Source organism: Cajanus cajan, chromosome 9 (genome assembly GCF_000230855.2).
Source record: "Cajanus cajan strain Asha chromosome 9, NIPB_CcT2T_4, whole genome shotgun sequence".
Classification (NCBI taxonomy): Eukaryota; Viridiplantae; Streptophyta; class Magnoliopsida; order Fabales; family Fabaceae; genus Cajanus; species Cajanus cajan.
Window position 1 is genome coordinate 43,219,164 of NC_138525.1, and position 12,564 is coordinate 43,231,727.

Consider the following 12,564-nt stretch of genomic DNA (forward strand, 5'->3'; position numbering starts at 1 on the left):
TTGTTATTAGTCTCCCCAGGTATAACAAGTAAGTCAGTTGAAATATTAGAGAGAACCAATGAACAGTAAACCAATTACATGTTATCTTGTGCTTTTGTGTTTGTAATTAGTCTCCCCAGGTGTAGTAAGTAAGTCAGTTGAAGAATTAGAGAGAACCAACCAGCAGTAAACCAATGACATCTTATGTTGTGCATTTGTGTTGGTTATTAGTCTCCCCAGGTGTAGCAAGTAAGTCAGTTGAAGAATTAGGGAGAACCAATGAACAGTAAACCAATTACATGTTATGTTGTGCATTTGTGTTTGTTATTAGTCTCCCCAGGTGTAACAAGTAAGTCAGTTGAAGAATTACAGAGAACCAATGAACAGTAAACCAATTACATGTTATGTTGTGCATTTGGGTTGGTTATTAGTCTCCCCAGGTGTAACAAGTAAGTTAGTTGAAGAATTAGGGAGAACCAATGAACAGTAAACCAATTACATGATATGTTGTGCATTTGTGTTTGTTATTAGTCTCCCCAGGTGTAACAAGTAAGTCAATTGAAGAATTAGAGAGAACCAATGAGCAGTAAACCAATTACATCTTATGTTGTGCATTTGTGTTGGTTATTAGTCTCCCCAGGTGTAGCAAGTAAGTCAGTTGAAGAATTACAGAGAACCAATGAACAGTAAACCAATTACATGTTATGTTGTGCATTTGGGTTGGTTATTAGTCTCCCCAGGTGTAACAAGTAAGTTAGTTGAAGAATTAGGGAGAACCAATGAACAGTAAACCAATTACATGATATGTTGTGCATTTGTGTTTGTTATTCGTCTCCCCAGGTGTAACAAGTAAGTCAATTGAAGAATTAGAGAGAACCAATGAGCAGTAAACCAATTACATCTTATGTTGTGCATTTGTGTTGGTTATTAGTCTCCGGTGTAGCAAGTAACTCAGTTGAAGAATTAGAGAAAACCAATGAACAGTAAACCAATTACATGTTATGCTGTGCATTTGTGTTGGTTATTAGTCTCCCCAGATTTAGAAAATAAGTCAATTGAAAAATTAGAGAAAACCAATGAACAGTAAACCAATTACATGTTATGTTCTGCATTTGTGTTTGTTATTAGTCTCCCCAGGTGTAGCAAGTAAGTCAGTTGAAGAATTAGAGAGAACCAATGAACAGTAACCCAATTACATGTTATGTTGTGCATTTGTGTTGGTTATTAGTCTCCCCAGGTGTAGCAAGTAAGTCAGTTGAAGAATTAGAGAGAACCAATGAATAGTAAACCAATTATATGTTATGTTATGCATTTGTGTTGGTTATTAGTCTCCCCAGGTGTAGCAAGTAATTCATTTGAAGAATTAGGGAGAACCAATGAACAGTAAACCAATTACATGATATGTTGTGCATTTGTGTTTGTTATTAGTCTCCACAGGTGTAACAAGTATGTCAGTTGAAGAATTAGAGAGAACTAATGAACAGTAAACCAATTACATGTTATGTTGTGCATTTGTGTTTGTTACTAGTCTCCCCAGGTGTAGCAAGTAAGTTAGTTGAAGAATTAGAGTGAACCAATGAACAGTAAACCAATTACATGTTATGTTGTGCATTTGTGTTGGTTATTAGTCTCCCCAGGTGTAGCAAGTAAGTCAGTTGAAGAATTAGAGAGAACCAATGAACAGTAAACCAATTACATGTTATGTTATGAATTTGTGTTGGTTATTAGTCTCCCCAGGTGTAGCAAGTAATTCATTTGAAGAATTAGAGAGAACCAATGAACAATAAACCAATTACATGTTATGTTGTGCATTTGTGTTTGTTATTAGTCTCCCCAAGTGTAGCAAGTAAGTCAGTTGAAGAGTTAGAGAGAACCAATGAACAGTAAACCAATTACATGTTATGTTGTGCATTTGTATTCGTTACTAGTCTCCCCAGGTGTAGCAAGTAAGTCAGTTGAAGAATTAGAGAGAACCAATGAACAGTAAACCAATTACATGTTATGTTGTGCATTTGTGTTTGTTATTAGTCTCCCCAGGTGTAGCAAGTAGGTCAGTTGAAGAATTTGAGGGAACCAATGAGTAGTAAATCAATTACATGTTATGTTGTGCATTTGTGTTGGTTATTAGTCTCCCTAGGTGTAGCAACTAAGTCAATTGAAGAATTAGAGAGAACCAATGAACAGTAAACCAATTACATGTTATCTTGTGCATTTGTGTTTGTTATTAGTCTCCCCAGGTGTAGCAAGTAATTCAGTTGAAGAATTTGAGAGAACCAATGAGCAGTAAACCAATTACATGTTATGTTGTGCATTTGTGTTGGTTATTAGTCTCCCTAGGTGTAGCAAGTAAGTCAGTTGAAGAATTAGAGAGAACCAATGAATAGTAAACCAATTACATGTTATGTTGCGCATTTGTGTTGGTTATTAGTCTCCCCAGGTTTAGCAAGTAAGTCAGTTGAAAAATTAGAGAAAACCAATGAACAGTAAACCAATTACATGTTATGTTGTGCATTTGTGTTTGTTATTAGTCTCCCCAGGTGTAGCAAGTAAGTCAGTTGAAGAATTAGAGAGAACCAATGAATAGTAAACCAATTACATGTTTTGTTGTGCATTTGTGTTTGTTATTAGTCTCCCCAGGTGTAACAAGTAAGTCAGTTGAAAAATTAGAGAAAACCAATGAACAGTAAACCAATTACATGTTATGTTGTGCATTTGTGTTTGTTATTAGTCTCCCCATTTGTAGCAAGTAAGTCAGTTGAAGAATTAGAGAGAACCAATGAACAGTTAACCAATTACATGTTATGTTGTGCATTTGTGTTGGTTATTAGTCTCCCCAGGTGTAGCAAGTAAGTCAGTTGAAGAATTAGAGAGAACCAATGAACAGTAAACCAATTACATGTTATGTTGTGCATTTGTGTTGGTTATTAGTCTCCCCAGGTGTAACAAGTAAGTCAGTTGAAAAATTAGAGAAAACCAATGAACAGTAAACCAATTACATGTTATGTTGTGCATTTGTGTTTGTTATTAGTCTCCCCATTTGTAGCAAGTAAGTCAGTTGAAGAATTAGAGAGAACCAATGAACAGAAAACCAGTTACATGTTATGTTGTGCATTTGTGTTGGTTATTTGTCTCCCTACGTGTAGCAACTAAGTCAGTTGAAGAATTAGAGAGAACCAATGAACAGTTAACCAATTACATGTTATGTTGTGCATTTGTGTTGGTTATTAGTCTCCCCAGGTGTAGCAAGTAAGTCAGTTGAAGAATTAGAGAGAACCAATGAACAGTAAACCAATTACTTGTTATGTTGTGCATTTGTGTTGGTTATTAGTCTCCCCAGGTGTAGCAAGTAAGTCAGTTGAAGAATTAGAGAGAACCAATGAACAGTAAACCAATTACATGTTATGTTGTGCATTTGTGTTGGTTACTAGTCTCCCCAGGTGTCGCAAGTAAGTTAGTTGAAGAATTAAAGAGAACCAATGAACAGTAAACCAATTACATCTTATGTTGTGCATTTGTGTTTGTTATTAGTCTCCCCAGGTGTAGCAAGTAAGCCAGTTGAAGAATTTGAGAGAACCAATGAGCAGTAAACCAATTACATGTTATGTTGTGCATTTGTGTTGGTTATTAGTCTCCCTAGGTGTTGCAACTAAGTCAGTTGAAGAATTAGAGAGAGCCAATGAGCAGTAAACCAATTACATGTTATGTTGTGCATTTGTGTTTGTTATTAGTCTCCCCAGGTGTAGCAAGTAGGTCAGTTGAAGAATTTGAGGGAACCAATGAGCAGTAAATCAATTACATGTTATGTTGTGCATTTGTGTTGGTTGTTAGTCTCCCTAGGTGTAGCAACTAAGTCAATTGAAGAATTAGAGAGAACCAATGAACAGTAAACCAATTACATGTTATCTTGTGCATTTGTGTTTGTTATTAGTCTCCCCAGGTGTAGCAAGTAATTCAGTTGAAGAATTTGAGAGAACCAATGAGCAGTAAACCAATTATATGTTATGTTGTGCATTTGTGTTGGTTATTAGTCTCCCTTTGTGTAGCAAGTAAGTCAGTTGAAGAATTAGAGAGAACCAATGAATAGTAAACCAATTACATGTTATGCTGTGCATTTGTGTTGGTTATTAGTCTCCCCAGGTTTAGCAAGTAAGTCAGTTGAAAAATTAGAGAAAACCAATGAATAGTAAACCAATTACATGTTATGTTGTGCATTTGTGTTTGTTATTAGTCTCCCCAGGTGTAGCAAGTAAGTCAGTTGAAGAATTAGAAAGAACCAATGAATAGTAAACCAATTACATGTTTTGTTGTGCATTTGTGTTTGTTATTAGTCTCCCCAGGTATAACAAGTAAGTCAGTTGAAAAATTAGAGAGAACCAATGAACAGTAAACCAATTACATGTTATCTTGTGCTTTTGTGTTTGTAATTAGTCTCCCCAGGTGTAGTAAGTAAGTCAGTTGAAGAATTAGAGAGAACCAACCAGCAGTAAACCAATGACATCTTATGTTGTGCATTTGTGTTGGTTATTAGTCTCCCCAGGTGTAGCAAGTAAGTCAGTTGAAGAATTAGGGAGAACCAATGAACAGTAAACCAATTACATGTTATGTTGTGCATTTGTGTTTGTTATTAGTCTCCCCAGGTGTAACAAGTAAGTCAGTTGAAGAATTACAGAGAACCAATGAACAGTAAACCAATTACATGTTATGTTGTGCATTTGGGTTGGTTATTAGTCTCCCCAGGTGTAACAAGTAAGTTAGTTGAAGAATTAGGGAGAACCAATGAACAGTAAACCAATTACATGATATGTTGTGCATTTGTGTTTGTTATTAGTCTCCCCAGGTGTAACAAGTAAGTCAATTGAAGAATTAGAGAGAACCAATGAGCAGTAAACCAATTACATCTTATGTTGTGCATTTGTGTTGGTTATTAGTCTCCCCAGGTGTAGCAAGTAAGTCAGTTGAAGAATTACAGAGAACCAATGAACAGTAAACCAATTACATGTTATGTTGTGCATTTGGGTTGGTTATTAGTCTCCCCAGGTGTAACAAGTAAGTTAGTTGAAGAATTAGGGAGAACCAATGAACAGTAAACCAATTACATGATATGTTGTGCATTTGTGTTTGTTATTAGTCTCCCCAGGTGTAACAAGTAAGTCAATTGAAGAATTAGAGAGAACCAATGAGCAGTAAACCAATTACATCTTATGTTGTGCATTTGTGTTGGTTATTAGTCTCCCCAGGTGTAGCAAGTAACTCAGTTGAAGAATTAGAGAAAACCAATGAATAGTAAACCAATTATATGTTATGTTATGCATTTGTGTTGGTTATTAGTCTCCCCAGGTGTAGCAAGTAATTCATTTGAAGAATTAGGGAGAACCAATGAACAGTAAACCAATTACATGATATGTTGTGCATTTGTGTTTGTTATTAGTCTCCACAGGTGTAACAAGTATGTCAGTTGAAGAATTAGAGAGAACTAATGAACAGTAAACCAATTACATGTTATGTTCTGCATTTGTGTTTGTTATTAGTCTCCCCAGGTGTAGCAAGTAAGTCAGTTGAAGAATTAGAGAGAACCAATGAACAGTAACCCAATTACATGTTATGTTGTGCATTTGTGTTGGTTATTAGTCTCCCCAGGTGTAGCAAGTAAGTCAGTTGAAGAATTAGAGAGAACCAATGAATAGTAAACCAATTATATGTTATGTTATGCATTTGTGTTGGTTATTAGTCTCCCCAGGTGTAGCAAGTAATTCATTTGAAGAATTAGGGAGAACCAATGAACAGTAAACCAATTACATGATATGTTGTGCATTTGTGTTTGTTATTAGTCTCCACAGGTGTAACAAGTATGTCAGTTGAAGAATTAGAGAGAACTAATGAACAGTAAACCAATTACATGTTATGTTGTGCATTTGTGTTTGTTACTAGTCTCCCCAGGTGTAGCAAGTAAGTTAGTTGAAGAATTAGAGAGAACCAATGAACAGTAAACCAATTACATGTTATGTTGTGCATTTGTGTTGGTTATTAGTCTCCCTAGGTGTAGCAAGTAAGTCAGTTGAAGAATTAGAGAGAACCAATGAACAGTAAACCAATTACATGTTATGTTATGAATTTGTGTTGGTTATTAGTCTCCCCAGGTGTAGCAAGTAATTCATTTGAAGAATTAGAGAGAACCAATGAACAATAAACCAATTACATGTTATGTTGTGCATTTGTGTTTGTTATTAGTCTCCCCAAGTGTAGCAAGTAACTCAGTTGAAAAATTAGAGAGAACCAATGAACAGTAAACCAATTACATGTTATGTTGTGCATTTGTGTTGGTTATTAGTCTCCCCAGGTGTAGCAAGTAACTCAGTTGAAGAATTAGAGAAAACCAATGAACAGTAAACCAATTACATGTTATGTTGTGCATTTGTGTTGGTTATTAGTCTCCCCAGGTGTAGCAAGTAAGTCAGTTGAAGAATTAGAGAGAACCAATGAATAGTAAACCAATTACATGTTATGTTATGCATTTGTGTTGGTTATTAGTCTCCCCAGGTGTAGCAAGTAATTCATTTGAAGAATTTGGGAGAACCAATGAACAGTAAACCAATTACATGATATGTTGTGCATTTGTGTTTGTTATTAGTCTCCACAGGTGTAACAAGTATGTCAGTTGAAGAATTAGAGAGAACTAATGAACAGTAAACCAATTACATGTTATGTTGTGCATTTGTGTTTGTTACTAGTCTCCCCAGGTGTAGCAAGTAAGTTAGTTGAAGAATTAGAGTGAACCAATGAACAGTAAACCAATTACATGTTATGTTGTGCATTTGTGTTGGTTATTAGTCTCCCCAGGTGTAGCAAGTAAGTCAGTTGAAGAATTAGAGAGAACCAATGAACAGTAAACCAATTACATGTTATGTTATGAATTTGTGTTGGTTATTAGTCTCCCCAGGTGTAGCAAGTAATTCATTTGAAGAATTAGAGAGAACCAATGAACAATAAACCAATTACATGTTATGTTGTGCATTTGTGTTTGTTATTAGTCTCCCCAAGTGTAGCAAGTAAGTCAGTTGAAGAGTTAGAGAGAACCAATGAACAGTAAACCAATTACATGTTATGTTGTGCATTTGTATTCGTTACTAGTCTCCCCAGGTGTAGCAAGTAAGTCAGTTGAAGAATTAGAGAGAACCAATGAACAGTAAACCAATTACATGTTATGTTGTGCATTTGTGTTTGTTATTAGTCTCCCCAGGTGTAGCAAGTAGGTCAGTTGAAGAATTTGAGGGAACCAATGAGTAGTAAATCAATTACATGTTATGTTGTGCATTTGTGTTGGTTATTAGTCTCCCTAGGTGTAGCAACTAAGTCAATTGAAGAATTAGAGAGAACCAATGAACAGTAAACCAATTACATGTTATCTTGTGCATTTGTGTTTGTTATTAGTCTCCCCAGGTGTAGCAAGTAATTCAGTTGAAGAATTTGAGAGAACCAATGAGCAGTAAACCAATTACATGTTATGTTGTGCATTTGTGTTGGTTATTAGTCTCCCTAGGTGTAGCAAGTAAGTCAGTTGAAGAATTAGAGAGAACCAATGAATAGTAAACCAATTACATGTTATGTTGCGCATTTGTGTTGGTTATTAGTCTCCCCAGGTTTAGCAAGTAAGTCAGTTGAAAAATTAGAGAAAACCAATGAACAGTAAACCAATTACATGATATGTTGTGCATTTGTGTTTGTTATTAGTCTCCCCAGGTGTAGCAAGTAAGTCAGTTGAAGAATTAGAGAGAACCAATGAATAGTAAACCAATTACATGTTTTGTTGTGCATTTGTGTTTGTTATTAGTCTCCCCAGGTGTAACAAGTAAGTCAGTTGAAAAATTAGAGAAAACCAATGAACAGTAAACCAATTACATGTTATGTTGTGCATTTGTGTTTGTTATTAGTCTCCCCATTTGTAGCAAGTAAGTCAGTTGAAGAATTAGAGAGAACCAATGAACAGTTAACCAATTACATGTTATGTTGTGCATTTGTGTTGGTTATTAGTCTCCCCAGGTGTAGCAAGTAAGTCAGTTGAAGAATTAGAGAGAACCAATGAACACTAAACCAATTACATGTTATGTTGTGCATTTGTGTTGGTTATTAGTCTCCCCAGGTGTAACAAGTAAGTCAGTTGAAAAATTAGAGAAAACCAATGAACAGTAAACCAATTACATGTTATGTTGTGCATTTGTGTTTGTTATTAGTCTCCCCATTTGTAGCAAGTAAGTCAGTTGAAGAATTAGAGAGAACCAATGAACAGAAAACCAGTTACATGTTATGTTGTGCATTTGTGTTGGTTATTTGTCTCCCTACGTGTAGCAACTAAGTCAGTTGAAGAATTAGAGAGAACCAATGAATAGTTAACCAATTACATGTTATGTTGTGCATTTGTGTTGGTTATTAGTCTCCCCAGGTGTAGCAAGTAAGTCAGTTGAAGAATTAGAGAGAACCAATGAACAGTAAACCAATTACTTGTTATGTTGTGCATTTGTGTTGGTTATTAGTCTCCCCAGGTGTAGCAAGTAAGTCAGTTGAAGAATTAGAGAGAACCAATGAACAGTAAACCAATTACATGTTATGTTGTGCATTTGTGTTGGTTATTAGTCTCCCCAGGTGTCGCAAGTAAGTTAGTTGAAGAATTAAAGAGAACCAATGAACAGTAAACCAATTACATCTTATGTTGTGCATTTGTGTTTGTTATTAGTCTCCCCAGGTGTAGCAAGTAAGCCAGTTGAAGAATTTGAGAGAACCAATGAGCAGTAAACCAATTACATGTTATGTTGTGCATTTGTGTTGGTTATTAGTCTCCCTAGGTGTTGCAACTAAGTCAGTTGAAGAATTAGAGAGAACCAATGAGCAGTAAACCAATTACATGTTATGTTGTGCATTTGTGTTTGTTATTAGTCTCCCCAGGTGTAGCAAGTAGGTCAGTTGAAGAATTTGAGGGAACCAATGAGCAGTAAATCAATTACATGTTATGTTGTGCATTTGTGTTGGTTATTAGTCTCCCTAGGTGTAGCAACTAAGTCAATTGAAGAATTAGAGAGAACCAATGAACAGTAAACCAATTACATGTTATCTTGTGCATTTGTGTTTGTTATTAGTCTCCCCAGGTGTAGCAAGTAATTCAGTTGAAGAATTTGAGAGAACCAATGAGCAGTAAACCAATTATATGTTATGTTGTGCATTTGTGTTGGTTATTAGTCTCCCTATGTGTAGCAAGTAAGTCAGTTGAAGAATTAGAGAGAACCAATGAATAGTAAACCAATTACATGTTATGCTGTGCATTTGTGTTGGTTATTAGTCTCCCCAGGTTTAGCAAGTAAGTCAGTTGAAAAATTAGAGAAAACCAATGAACAGTAAACCAATTACATGTTATGTTGTGCATTTGTGTTTGTTATTAGTCTCCCCAGGTTTAGCAAGTAAGTCAGTTGAAGAATTAGAGAGAACCAATGAATAGTAAACCAATTACATGTTTTGTTGTGCATTTGTGTTTGTTATTAGTCTCCCCAGGTATAACAAGTAAGTCAGTTGAAAAATTAGAGAGAACCAATGAACAGTAAACCAATTACATGTTATCTTGTGCTTTTGTGTTTGTAATTAGTCTCCCCAGGTGTAGTAAGTAAGTCAGTTGAAGAATTAGAGAGAACCAACGAGCAGTAAACCAATGACATCTTATGTTGTGCATTTGTGTTGGTTATTAGTCTCCCCAGGTGTAGCAAGTAAGTCAGTTGAAGAATTAGGGAGAACCAATGAACAGTAAACCAATTACATGTTATGTTGTGCATTTGTGTTTGTTATTAGTCTCCCCAGGTGTAACAAGTAAGTCAGTTGAAGAATTAGAGAGAACCAACGAGCAGTAAACCAATGACATCTTATGTTGTGCATTTGCGTTGGTTATTATTCTCCCCAGGTGTAGCAAGTAAGTCAGTTGAAGAATTCGAGAGAACCAATGAACAGTAAACCAATTACATGTTATGTTGTGCATTTGTGTTGGTTATTAGTCTCCCCAGGTTTAGCAAGTAAGTCATTTGAAAAATTAGAGAAAACCAATGAACTCTAAACCAATTACATGTTATGTTGTGCATTTGTGTTTGTTATTAGTCTCCCCAGGTGTAACAAGTAAGTCAGTTGAAGAATTAGAGAGAACCAATGAACAGTAAACCAATTACATGTTATCTTGTGCATTTGTGTTTGTTATTAGTCTCCCCAGGTGTAGCAAGTAATTCAGTTGAAGAATTTGATAGAACCAATGAGCAGTAAACCAACTATATGTTATGTTGTGCATTTGTGTTGGTTATTAGTCTCCCTATGTGTAGCAAGTAAGTCAGTTGAAGAATTAGAGAGAACTAATGAATAGTAAACCAATTACATGTTATGCTGTGCATTTGTGTTGGTTATTAGTCTCCCCAGGTTTAGCAAGTAAGTCAGTTGAAAAATTAGAGAAAACCAATGAACAGTAAACCAATTACATGTTATGTTGTGCATTTGTGTTTGTTATTAGTCTTCCCAGGTGTAGCAAGTAAGTCAGTTGAAGAATTAGAGAGAACCAATGAATAGTAAACCAATTACATGTTTTGTTGTGCATTTGTGTTTGTTATTAGTCTCCCCAGGTATAATAAGTAAGTCAGTTGAAAAATTAGAGAGAACCAATGAACAGTAAACCAATTACATGTTATCTTGTGCTTTTGTGTTTGTAATTAGTCTCCCCAGGTGTAGTAAGTAAGTCAGTTGAAGAATTAGAGAGAACCAACGAGCAGTAAACCAATGACATCTTATGTTGTGCATTTGTGTTGGTTATTAGTCTCCCCAGGTGTAGCAAGTAAGTCAGTTGAAGAATTAGGGAGAACCAATGAACAGTAAACCAATTACATGTTATGTTGTGCATTTGTGTTTGTTATTAGTCTCCCCAGGTGTAACAAGTAAGTCAGTTGAAGAATTAGAGAGAACCAACGAGCAGTAAACCAATTGCATCTTATGTTGTGCATTTGCGTTGGTTATTATTCTCCCCAGGTGTAGCAAGTAAGTCAGTTGAAGAATTAGAGAGAACCAATGAACAGTAAACCAATTACATGTTATGTTGTGCATTTGTGTTGGTTATTAGTCTCCCCAGGTTTAGCAAGTAAGTCATTTGAAAAATTAGAGAAAACCAATGAACTCTAAACCAATTACATGTTATGTTGTGCATTTGTGTTTGTTATTAGTCTCCCCAGGTGTAACAAGTAAGTCAGTTGAAGAATTACAGAGAACCAATGAACAGTAAACCAATTACATGTTATGCTGTGCATTTGTGTTGGTTATTAGTCTCCCCAGATTTAGAAAATAAGTCAATTGAAAAATTAGAGAAAACCAATGAACAGTAAACCAATTACATGTTATGTTGTGCATTTGTGTTTGTTATTAGTCTCCCCAGGTGTAGCAAGTAAGTCAGTTGAAGAATTAGAGAGAACCAATGAACAGTAACCCAATTACATGTTATGTTCTGCATTTGTATTTGTTATTAGTCTCCCCAGGTGTAGCAAGTAAGTCAGTTGAAGAATTAGAGAGAACCAATGAACAGTAACCCAATTACATGTTATGTTGTGCATTTGTGTTGGTTATTAGTCTCCCCAGGTGTAGCAAGTAAGTCAGTTGAAGAATTAGAGAGAACCAATGAATAGTAAACCAATTATATGTTATGTTATGCATTTGTGTTGGTTATTAGTCTCCCCAGGTGTAGCAAGTAATTCATTTGAAGAATTAGGGAGAACCAATGAACAGTAAACCAATTACATGATATGTTGTGCATTTGTGTTTGTTATTAGTCTCCACAGGTGTAACAAGTATGTCAGTTGAAGAATTTGAGAGAACCAATGAGCAGTAAACCAATTACATGTTATGTTATGAATTTGTGTTGGTTATTAGTCTCCCCAGGTGTAGCAAGTAATTCATTTGAAGAATTAGAGAGAACCAATGAACAATAAACCAATTACATGTTATGTTGTGCATTTGTGTTTGTTATTAGTCTCCCCAAGTGTAGCAAGTAAGTCAGTTGAAGAATTAGAGAGAACCAATGAACAGTAAACCAATTACATGTTATGTTGTGCATTTGTATTCGTTACTAGTCTCCCCAGGTGTAGCAAGTAAGTCAGTTGAAGAATTAGAGAGAACCAATGAACAGTAAACCAATTACATGTTATGTTGTGCATTTGTGTTTGTTATTAGTCTCCCCAGGTGTAGCAAGTAGGTCAGTTGAAGAATTTGAGGGAACCAATGAGTAGTAAATCAATTACATGTTATGTTGTGCATTTGTGTTGGTTATTAGTCTCCCTAGGTGTAGCAACTAAGTCAATTGAAGAATTAGAGAGAACCAATGAACAGTAAACCAATTACATGTTATCTTGTGCATTTGTGTTTGTTATTAGTCTCCCCAGGTGTAGCAAGTAAGTCAGTTGAAGAATTAGAGAGAACCAATGAATAGTGAACCAATTATATGTTATGTTATGCATTTGTGTTGGTTATTAGTCTCCCCAGGTGTAGCAAGTAATTCATTTGAAGAATTAGGGAGAACCAATGAACAGT